The sequence below is a fragment of the Propithecus coquereli genome, unplaced genomic scaffold (genome assembly GCF_000956105.1).
Source record: "Propithecus coquereli isolate 6110/MARCELLA unplaced genomic scaffold, Pcoq_1.0 Scaffold94, whole genome shotgun sequence".
In the NCBI taxonomy this organism is placed as follows: domain Eukaryota; kingdom Metazoa; phylum Chordata; class Mammalia; order Primates; family Indriidae; genus Propithecus; species Propithecus coquereli.
Window position 1 is genome coordinate 7,231,145 of NW_012155729.1, and position 11,142 is coordinate 7,242,286.

Consider the following 11,142-nt stretch of genomic DNA (forward strand, 5'->3'; position numbering starts at 1 on the left):
TGTATGTAAAAACCAGGAATAGCAGTACTTTCTCTTACTGATTTTTACATTGCTGAGATTTTTTTTTTTTTTTTTAGTCACTATTTTTCAAAATTTCTTAATAAATTGCTTCTGGCTTGAAGCCTCATGTACCAATTTTGGTCTCAGGATAACTCCTTAAAGCCAAGTCATGAATTCTTGAAAAGAAGGGATTATGTGAAAATGTATGCAGGGCTCCATTGTGTGAGCAAGAGAGAGATGTTGATACCTTGCCTGATAGTCAGTCTTTCTTAGTTGTTCTCCTGGTGTTAGTTACAATACAATGAAAATTAGACCCACAAATGTGTAACCTCCTTGTTTGCACTCTTTGAATGGGCTGCTCCTTTTCCAGCAGCATCTTCCTTCTAATCAGGCTAATTTTGGAGAATGTATTTGAATGTGGAAACAGGTGATTTAATGTGGAAGTGTTTATTATTAATATAAACCTGCATTATTACAGCAAATGGGCCATATTCAATGAGGAAACACTGCCTTTATTGTTTGTTGTTTTTTTTTTTTGCCTTCCTTGATGTTTTGCTTGAAACAAAATGGGGTGCTTATTGAAAGCACAAATTTAGTAAACAAGCGCTTCCGTGGTGTCGCTGTGAGCCAGCTTTGTACATGGTACAGAGGGGTTTACAATCAAGAAGCCAATCGGCGTCAGTTTACCCAATGTCAACTTAAATACCAGGTCTATCCATGACTAAACAATCTGTTACAGGGATTTCCTTCTGAGAGCTTTGCTGGAGTGGGCTGGTTGTGTTGGTGTCGTAGAGACCCAGTTTAATTTCCTAAAATTCATAGCTTCAGTGACAGCCAGGTATATTTGCTGATGATGAATTTGAGCATTTATTTTTTTCTCTGCCTTAGAAAAACATACCTCGAACACCCCCATTCCCAACAGCCTAACAATAAGTAAGTTAGCATGTGATGCCTATGACTTCAACTTTAAAAATTTATGGTGCCTCTATTTATTCTTGTCAATTTTAAGAGTTAATGCAACTTCTTGAAAAATCGTTTAAGAGCAATGCGGTAAAACAAGGGTATGTCTCACAGCTGAAACGTGAGATTTGCTCATATACAAAATCAAAATGGATCATAAAACAGCCACTGAAACCTTTTGCCAATTGTCTGTAAAAGGAGCATTTCAAGCTTTTTTCCTAAATGAACAAGTCAAGGAGGTTTACTCACCAAAATATGATCAACTCCATCCAACACGTTGTTCTGATATTTTGAAGTTGATTGACCATTGATGGGACCAAGGTGCCTGGCTTTACTTCCTCGAAGTGATTAATGAATGTGGATCTGGGTGCAGCCACAGCCCAGCTGTTCCTACCCTTCGAACACAGGGCAGGGAGGGAAGTCTTGGTCAGAGGCCCTCAATCCACCCCAGAGAATTCTCTCACAGGCACAACTACAAGAAAGGGATCCTTTCTTTGAGATGGATGAAAATAAGAGGAGTGGTTGCCTGAACCCACAGTTCTTGGCTGAGTATTTCCTGGAGCAAAACCTTAATTTTACCTCACATCTGTTCCTTTCCATGTCCCAAACCAAAGTGACTGTAAAGGTTACCACATAGTTTGACTGACTTCCCTGAATCTTGTCACTCTTTAATTATGGAAGAAGGGTGGAAGATTTCTTATACTCCTTTCACATGATTTCCCTGTCTTCAGCTTTCTTTATAAAACCCACATAAGACTCATATGATGGTTGATTTTAAGTGTCGACTGGGCCAGGCTATGGTGCCCAGTTGTTTGGTCAAACACTAGTCTGGGTGCTGCTGTTACAACTAGCTGACCTTAAGTAAAAGAGATTACCCTCCATAATGTGGTTTGGCTTCATCCAATCAGATGAAGGCCTTAAGAGCAAAAACTGAGGTTTCCTGGACAAGAAGAAATTCTGCCTCAAAACCGTAATATAGAAACCCTGCCTGAATTTCCATCCACTGGCTTGTCCTACAGATTTCAGAAATGCCAACCCCCACAATTCTGTGACCCAATTTCTTAAAATAAATCTCTTTACATAGATAGACAGACGGATGGATGGAGATGGAGATACAGATGTAGTTATCTATCTATATATCTGTATCCATTGATTGATCTGTCTGTTTATCTATCTACCTATCCTATTGGTTCTGCTTCTCTGAAGAACCCTGGCTGATATAATTCATTACAGCACTCTCTCTCTCTCTCTCTCTCTCTCTCCCTGGCAAACAAACACACTAACAAAAAAACAGACAAAGCCATCTTTGCCTTTGCCACCAAGAAGGTATTCCACTCTACCCCAAAAACAATTTACTTATTTATTTGTATGATGTTTAGATTTAGTTACAGATGTTAAAATCATTGGTGTGGGGCTGGGAATTCATTCACATTTTGATAGATTCCCCCCCACACACAACACCCACCATTTCACCATTTCACAGCACTAACCTAAAAACATAGTATATCTGATTCGTCCCTTAAGGAGAATTTTCTTAAAGCTCTTAAAATTCCTGATAAGAGGAGTAAAAAGTATGCAAATGATGCTATATTTTACAATGTATGAGACAGTAAGACCCAGCAACACATCCCAGGCACAAGAAGAGTCAAAGGATTATAATATTTGAGTAGCAAGAGCAGGAAGAGCTGAGGCCCTTACCTTTAATGTTACCTTCAACGATATACAACATGCTGTGTGTGTATGTAAAAACCAGGAATAGCAGTACTTTCTCTTACTGATTTTTACATTGCTGAGATTTTTTTTTTTTTTTTTAGTCACTATTTTTCAAAATTTCTTAATAAATTGCTTCTGGCTTGAAGCCTCATGTACCAATTTTGGTCTCAGGATAACTCCTTAAAGCCAAGTCATGAATTCTTGAAAAGAAGGGATTATGTGAAAATGTATGCAGGGCTCCATTGTGTGAGCAAGAGAGAGATGTTGATACCTTGCCTGATAGTCAGTCTTTCTTAGTTGTTCTCCTGGTGTTAGTTACAATACAATGAAAATTAGACCCACAAATGTGTAACCTCCTTGTTTGCACTCTTTGAATGGGCTGCTCCTTTTCCAGCAGCATCTTCCTTCTAATCAGGCTAATTTTGGAGAATGTATTTGAATGTGGAAACAGGTGATTTAATGTGGAAGTGTTTATTATTAATATAAACCTGCATTATTACAGCAAATGGGCCATATTCAATGAGGAAACACTGCCTTTATTGTTTGTTGTTTTTTTTTTTTGCCTTCCTTGATGTTTTGCTTGAAACAAAATGGGGTGCTTATTGAAAGCACAAATTTAGTAAACAAGCACTTCCGTGGTGTCGCTGTGAGCCAGCTTTGTACATGGTACAGAGGGGTTTACAATCAAGAAGCCAATCGGCGTCAGTTTACCCAATGTCAACTTAAATACCAGGTCTATCCATGACTAAACAATCTGTTACAGGGATTTCCTTCTGAGAGCTTTGCTGGAGTGGGCTGGTTGTGTTGGTGTCGTAGAGACCCAGTTTAATTTCCTAAAATTCATAGCTTCAGTGACAGCCAGGTATATTTGCTGATGATGAATTTGAGCATTTATTTTTTTCTCTGCCTTAGAAAAACATACCTCGAACACCCCCATTCCCAACAGCCTAACAATAAGTAAGTTAGCATGTGATGCCTATGACTTCAACTTTAAAAATTTATGGTGCCTCTATTTATTCTTGTCAATTTTAAGAGTTAATGCAACTTCTTGAAAAATCGTTTAAGAGCAATGCAGTAAAACAAGGGTATGTCTCACAGCCGAAACGTGAGATTTGCTCATATACAAAATCAAAATGGATCATAAAACAGCCACTGAAACCTTTTGCCAATTGTCTGTAAAAGGAGACCCCTAATGACCTACAGCAGGAATATAGATGCAAAGTTGTACTTTGCCTCATGCCCTGGGGAGGTTTTTGGCTTTAAGATTTTGTCTCCTTGCTGCCAAATGCTAAAGCCAAGTGCATTGCTAAAGCTTTAGACACATTTTCATCAATAAAACTTCTTATAAAACAGATCCTGAAAATGCTGAACTTATCTGCCAAATAGCCAATTAATTATTTTACATCCTTGTTGAACAATGCAATAATTTATGATGGGTAAAGGTTTTAGCATCACAAATTAGTGTTCTGAAAACCCCAAGGCCTAGCTTTCAATTAGCAGGAGGCATCACAATTAGGGATGAAAAGAAGTCATACTGCATGTTGGAAATTCTCCCCACAGAGAAATAAAACTTCCAAGGAACAATGACCCAACTAATTTGAGGGAATTGGGTTTTTAGAAAAACAGATCCTTGTTAAAGGGAAAAGTTCAAACACTGCTCGGATTCCTAGATGCCTCAATCTTCTCCTCCACCCGCAAATGGCCCTTTCTTTTCATAAATCGTAGCTATTGAATTTGGATGATGGTTGCCCACCATGCATTCGTGTGTATTAATCCCAATTCAGACATTGTCTGCAAGTTTGCTTTATCACTGACAGTCACAATTTCCTGCCTTGGGTCAATGGGGAATGGTGCCTCCCCTTTTCTGCATTTTCCAGAGAAGAAGAAAACCTGAGCTGAAATAGCACTCACAGTTGATCTGGTTTCTCGAGTTCAGGCCATATATGGCATAGAAGGGGTGATCCTGTAGGGAAGCATGTTTCAGATCCCAGTCAACTGATTTGGATCTTAACGCAAGCCTTTTGCAGATGATGGTGTCAAAGTGAATGGGCCATGTGATTAACTGTCATATTTGTTTACCTAACCAGGTAAACCAACATCCTGCAGGGAGATGTAGTAAGTGGACAGTTGGGAAATGAAGCAAGGAATTGTCTTTTAGGTTCCAGTCCAGGGAAGAGGGAGACTAGAATCTTTATTCCTGGATGAAATTCCTGAATCTTCTGGAATCCTGGGATGTTTAAATGGCAACAGGTTGGGGGGGGTGGAATGTAAAAATCTCAAATCCATTTCAAATGATACAGTGGGATGAAGTTTCAGTTGAGAAAATTGTCTTCTTGAGTCTCAATAACTTCAATATTTTCTATGGTTGTTGTTAAATAAAAATCACAGGAAGCCATTGTTCTGGACTAACCTCCTGCACTAGGCCTCAACAGACCAGACTAAATATCAAAATAAAGTCACCCATGCTAAAGTTCCATGCCACCAAACTGAAACTATTAAAAAGTTGTTGTCTAACGTTTCAAGAAATCAGAAGAGAGAGGTGGCAGCCATTTCCCGAACGGGCCAGTTTCAATCTTCAGTTGGCATGATAGCGATGTTCCCTGCATTTTAATCCTTAACCTGAAGTAACCAGGTATTAACCAATCAGTTATTGTTTTATTATTCTGCCACTCTGTCTCTACCTTACAAGGAAAGTAACTTTGAAATGACCAATCCGTTTTTGTTTCTGCTTTTTTTCAGCCCTTTTTTGGTCTATAAAGTCAACCTCCTCTGCTCAACTTATTGGAACACTTACTCTATTTTATGGAATGAAGTGTTGCCTGATTCTAGAATCCCAATAAAGCCAACTGAGATCTTTAAACTAAATTTGTTATAGCTTTGTCTTTTGCCAGGGTCTTTACTTCCCAATCTCTAACAACTTCAGGACATTGAACCTGTCCCCAGAGAAAATACCCACTCTTTGCTGGCTCTGCTTGAACAGAAATCCCCTGAGTTGTAGATTTGGACCTTGGAGTCATAGGGACAGCTCCTGTCGGAATTCCTGGAAGCTGCACATTTACATCAGAGAAAAAAATTTGGCTTGGCCTTTTTCTCCTTACCCAGTTCAGGACAAACTCCCATCCTTTCAGAAACTTGTTAGTGAAAAATGTTGGTGGGTCTTAGTGTGTACATTCTATAGTTGCACCTTCTCCTGTCCCATGTGAATGAATGTTCAGTTCTGGTCTTGGGCATGTTTCCTATTTCTGTGTTGCTAGCCAAATCACAATCACCCACACCACTTCCTCATGATAGGCCATGGCAAAGAATTCCCACAGGAACTTGGTATAATTTTCTTTTTGGTACCAGCCCACCATCTGTGACATTTTTACTTTAAGATGGTCCAATATATAAAAGAAACTTGTATTTACAAATAAGGTGAATTAGGTAGTACATAATTTTCTTTCTTTAAGAAACAAGTTTTTATTTTACTGGTGGAATAACCACTGACTCCCTTAATAATATACTCTTTAATGCTTTAATTGCTATGATTTAATCTCTAAATCTGATTTCTGGAAAAGTCTTCAGAAGCACATCTATTATGGATTGATTATTAGTAGCATTTTTTTTTTTTTTTTTTTTTGAGACAGAGTCTCACTCAGTTGCCCTGGCTAGAGTGCCATGGCATCAGCCTCACTCACAGCAACCTCATACTCCTGGGCTCAAGCAATCCTTCTGCCTCAGCTTCCCGAGTAGCTGAGACTACAGGCACGCGCCACCATGCCCAGCTAATTTTTTTATATATGTATATTTTAGTTGTCCAGCTGATTTCTTTCTATTTTTTTTTGAGTAGAGACGGGGTCTTGCTCTTGCTCAGGCTGGTCTCGAACTCCCAAGCTCAAACAATCCACCCACCTCAGCCTCCCAGAGGGCTAGGAGCTAGTAGCATTCTTTATGGAGTGATCCATAAAGTTTTTTAAGCAAGTTATTTCTGAAAAATATGCTTGAAATTCAAATGTCTGAAAGACAAACAAAAAATAAATACTGGCTTACATATTATAAGAGGATCGCGTTCTTGGAGAAATAAAAATATTATGAAATCTCTGATTTGTTTAATCACTACTTCTGTAGGCTCAGGCTATTCTTATCTTAGTTAGTTTGGGCTGCTATAACTATTATACCATAGGCTTAACAATAAATATTTATTTCTTACAGTTCTAGAGGCTGTGGAGTCTGAGATTATGGTGCTGGCAGATCTCGTGTCTGGCGAGGTCCCACTTCCTGGTTTGCAGGTAACTGTCTTCCTTGTATCCTCACATGGCAGAGAGCAGAGAGATGTGAGAGATATCATTTCTCTCATGTCTCTTCTTATAAGGGCACTAATCCCATTCTTGAGGGCCCCAACCCTCATGACCTAATCAGCTCCCAAAGACCCCAGCTCCTAATACCTCTTACATTGGGGATTAGGCTTCAACATATGAATTTGGCGGTTGGAGGTTGGACACAAACGTTCAGTCCACAGCAAACACCTAGGTTGAGGAGAACCTTCTCAGTAGAAGGGTTTTGTGTACACAGGTGCCGATTTTCCCCTGGGCCTTGGAATCCAATCCAAGCACCTAACAGTCCCTACTTTTATTGCAGAGATAAGGGCTAAAAGCTGAGCAGTGGATATCAGGCCTCTTGGGCACAAATGACTACTCAGGGCGGTTCCTAACTGCAGCCTGTCAGAGGGTGGGGCTTTGAGCCAGGAAATTGGATGACAGGAGAAGTTCAGTCTTGAGGGGGGACACTCATAAGGGATTGATAGCTCCATTTTTGTGATAAATAAGGTCCCAACCTTAAGGATTCTGCTGCCTCAGTTTGCTAAGTTTCCTGTTTCCTCTTCGACAAAGACATGCACTATTTTGGTATTCTGTAAGCAGAGGCTAAAAAATAATACATTGTTAATTGTAAAATCTCTTTGTCTCTTAAAAGATTATTAATGTCTTATCTTGAAGTATGATGAAAAGAGAAGGTTGAGGCAATTATCCCTAAGAGTCAGAAAGAAAGGTAGGCTTTCGGGCCAGATTTTATCATTTACTAAATTTGGTATCTCTGGGCAAGTCGTTTAATCCTGTGAATCTCAGTTTCCTCATCCTGACTATGGGGAAGTTCATTCCTACCTCAAGGGATTGCTAAGAGATGATGTATGGGAAACCACCTACTATAATTCCTGGAACATAATACTGCCTCAAAATAAATCCTGAGTCTGAAAAACCTGTATTACCAAATGGTGTTTTAGAATGGATTCTTTTGTTCTGTTCAACATGCTGCGTTAACTTTTAGATATTCAGCTCTGCTCTACATCTTTGTGAGGTGGGTGAGGAGAGAGGAGGAAAAGGACAAAATCCAACACCACCTCTTGATACACTTTTTTCCTTCTTGGACATTTATTTTCCTATAAGCATTCACATTCTTATTTTTATCCCATCTTGTTGTCTGACATTGGATTTGAAGGGCTATGCCAGGTAGAAACTCTTCATTTTGCAGGAGTCTTCTTGCAATTCAGCTTCAAAAGATGCACAACCCCTGAGAGACATTTACAGCTGGCACGGCCCTGGGAGCAGAAGTTTCTGAAAAATATGCCCAGCTGCAGGTCCCCCAGGGCCTGCACAAAGAATAAAAGGGATCTAAAAGTTTTCAATAAGGAGCAGAAAACATGACAGGGTATTAACTAAAGGATGTGTTCTCCAGGGAGGACACAGGACAAGCAGAGCTGACTCTGTAGCAGAGGGCCAGGGGGTCGACCATCTAAAGCGAATGGGAGCTGCAGTCAGGTACTGGGAACAAGGATGCCAGTGAGAACGGAGAGAGGGTCCCTTCAGCATCAGAAACAACAGAGCTTTGACTGAGATTAGCAAATAAGACCTGTGCTATACCAAGCGTGGACACCTCAAGGATGCAGAAGCCATTAGAAGGATCAGAAGGCAATTTGTTGTAGAATAATGTCATCTCTGTGAATATCTAGTTGGTTTTCTGGAATGAAGAGCAGAGGGAGGCTGTGTGGTTTGTATAGGATCACATAGAAAGGCAGCAGGACACACTGTGATCACTGATGTTTCTGTGTCTTTAAATCTGCCTGTTTCAGTCCCACTGAGAAAATCGAAGCAATTAAGAACTCATTTTGAGCCTCAATAACACTTATTCTTAAACAGTATCTTATTGTGGTAAATCTATATTTTTAACGCGGAAGAACTTCATAAAGTATTGCCACATGAGGACACTTACAAAAACGAAATCATTGAAAATGAAATTTCATTGTAATGAAAAGGTATACTCCTATTTTCTAGGACTGAATAATCTGCAGGAAACTTCCCTTTCCTGGCAATTAATGGTAAGCTCCCCAAGCTAGGGAGTTTGGTATGTTTTGTTCACTACATTTATCCAGTGCCTAGCGTACTGCCTGGGACTTAAGTGCTGGGTCTTGACAGTAAATAAAGTCTTGGTAATCAGTAGGCTAGGAGAGAATGAGGGGAAAAAAAGGCAAGCACATCTATCTGATTTGAGAGACCAGCTTGAATTAGGAAAAAAATCTGATGATATGACTATGTTGCTCAGTTACCCCGAATACATTATTTTTTCACTGTATTAATGATATATTTTTTTATTGTAAAGTACTCATGTGTAAATAAGTCTAAGAAAATGATTGCTTATCAGTAGCATGTAAATTTAGTCAGGAATGATGGTGATGCCAAACAATCACAGGTTGTCCACATGGATGGCTGAGACAGCAACACCTTAGCTTTCTTATGATCAATGTACACAAACTTGGATTCATGCACAAAATTATAAAAAATATTGTATAAAATTACCTTCAGGCTATGTGCATAAGGTGTATATGATACATAAATGAATTTTGTGTTTAGACGTGGGTCTCATCCCCAGAATGTCTCATTAGGTATATGCAGATATTCCAAAATCTGAAAAAATCCACAATTCGAAACACTTCTGGTCCCAAGCATTTCAGATGCTCAACCTATAGTCTGATATGTTCGACACTTGTACACTAGTGTAACTGCCAACCTGATCTAGATACAAAGCATTTCTATTTCCTCTTGTCCCTTCTCAGTTAACGTTAGCAGTCCCTGCCTCCAGACAATTAATCCTATTTAGCTTCTAATTTTAGATTAGATTTCCCCCATTCTATAATTTTTTACAAACACAATCATTTAGTATGTTCTCTTTTGTATCTTCTTTTTCATAGCATGTTTTTCAGAGTCATTAATGTTATGGCTGTATCAATAATTTCTTTTTATCGTTGGGTAGTATTCCATTATATGAATATACCACAATGTATGATATCCACTAGCTCTTTTGACATCTGATTTGTTTCCAGTTTTCAAATATTATAAATAAATTTTTGATTTGTACACTCATATACCTAAGTATATACTAATGTGGACATATGTATTTCATTTCTCTTAGGTAAATATCGAAGTGTGATGGGACATATACAGGTGTATGTTTAACTTTATAAGAAATCTTCAAACTGTTTTCAAGGTGTTTGCATTATTTTACATGTTTCTATCCCTCCCAGCAATACATTGAAAGTTCCAGTTTCTTCACATCTTTGCCCAAAGTTGGTATTGTCAGTTCTTTTTAAGTTTAGTCATTATTACAGTGGGTGTGTAGCGGTACCTTGTTTTAATTTTAATTTTTTCCTTTTATGATTGGTGTTTATTTTGTGTTCTATCTAAGAAATCTTTGCCTTATAAAAGATACAATTCATAAACAGCCAAATGAAAGAGATGCACAGGGCAAGGTATGGGGAGAGGGGTGTGGCATGTCCATATTTGCTCAGATGCACCACCCTCCTGAAACTTGGATGTGCTCATCAATCCAGAAGCTCTCCAAACTCTGTTGTTTAGGGTTTTTATGGAGGTTCCCCCATGTAAACATGATTAATTAAATCATTGGCTATTGGTGATTCAGTGAATCTCTAGCCCCTCTCCTCTCCCAGGAAGTCAGGGGTGGAGCTAAATGTTCCAACCATCTAATCACATAATCGACCAGTCCCCATCCTCTAGGAATCACCTCAATGGCATAAACTCAAGTATGGTCGAAAGGGACTTGTTGTGAATAACATAAGATGTTACCTCTCACCCCTATAGCTCTGTGCTAGGAAGCAGGGACAAAGACCATATACATATTTCTTATCCTATTATAATTATCACACACAGCTATATATAATTTGTATATGGAATAAGTTTGTATATATATTTGCATATAATAAATTTCACCTAAGTTGTCAAATTTGTTGGCATAAAGTTTATGATATTCTCTTATTATTCTTTTAATATCTATAGGATCTCCTTCATTCCAAATATTAATGATTTGTGTTCTTTTTTCTTGATATGTTTAGCTAGGAATTTATAATTTTTAAAAAATATTTCAAAAAACAACTTTTATCTTTGTTAATTTTTTTAATATTATCTGTCTTTTTAGTATTTCATT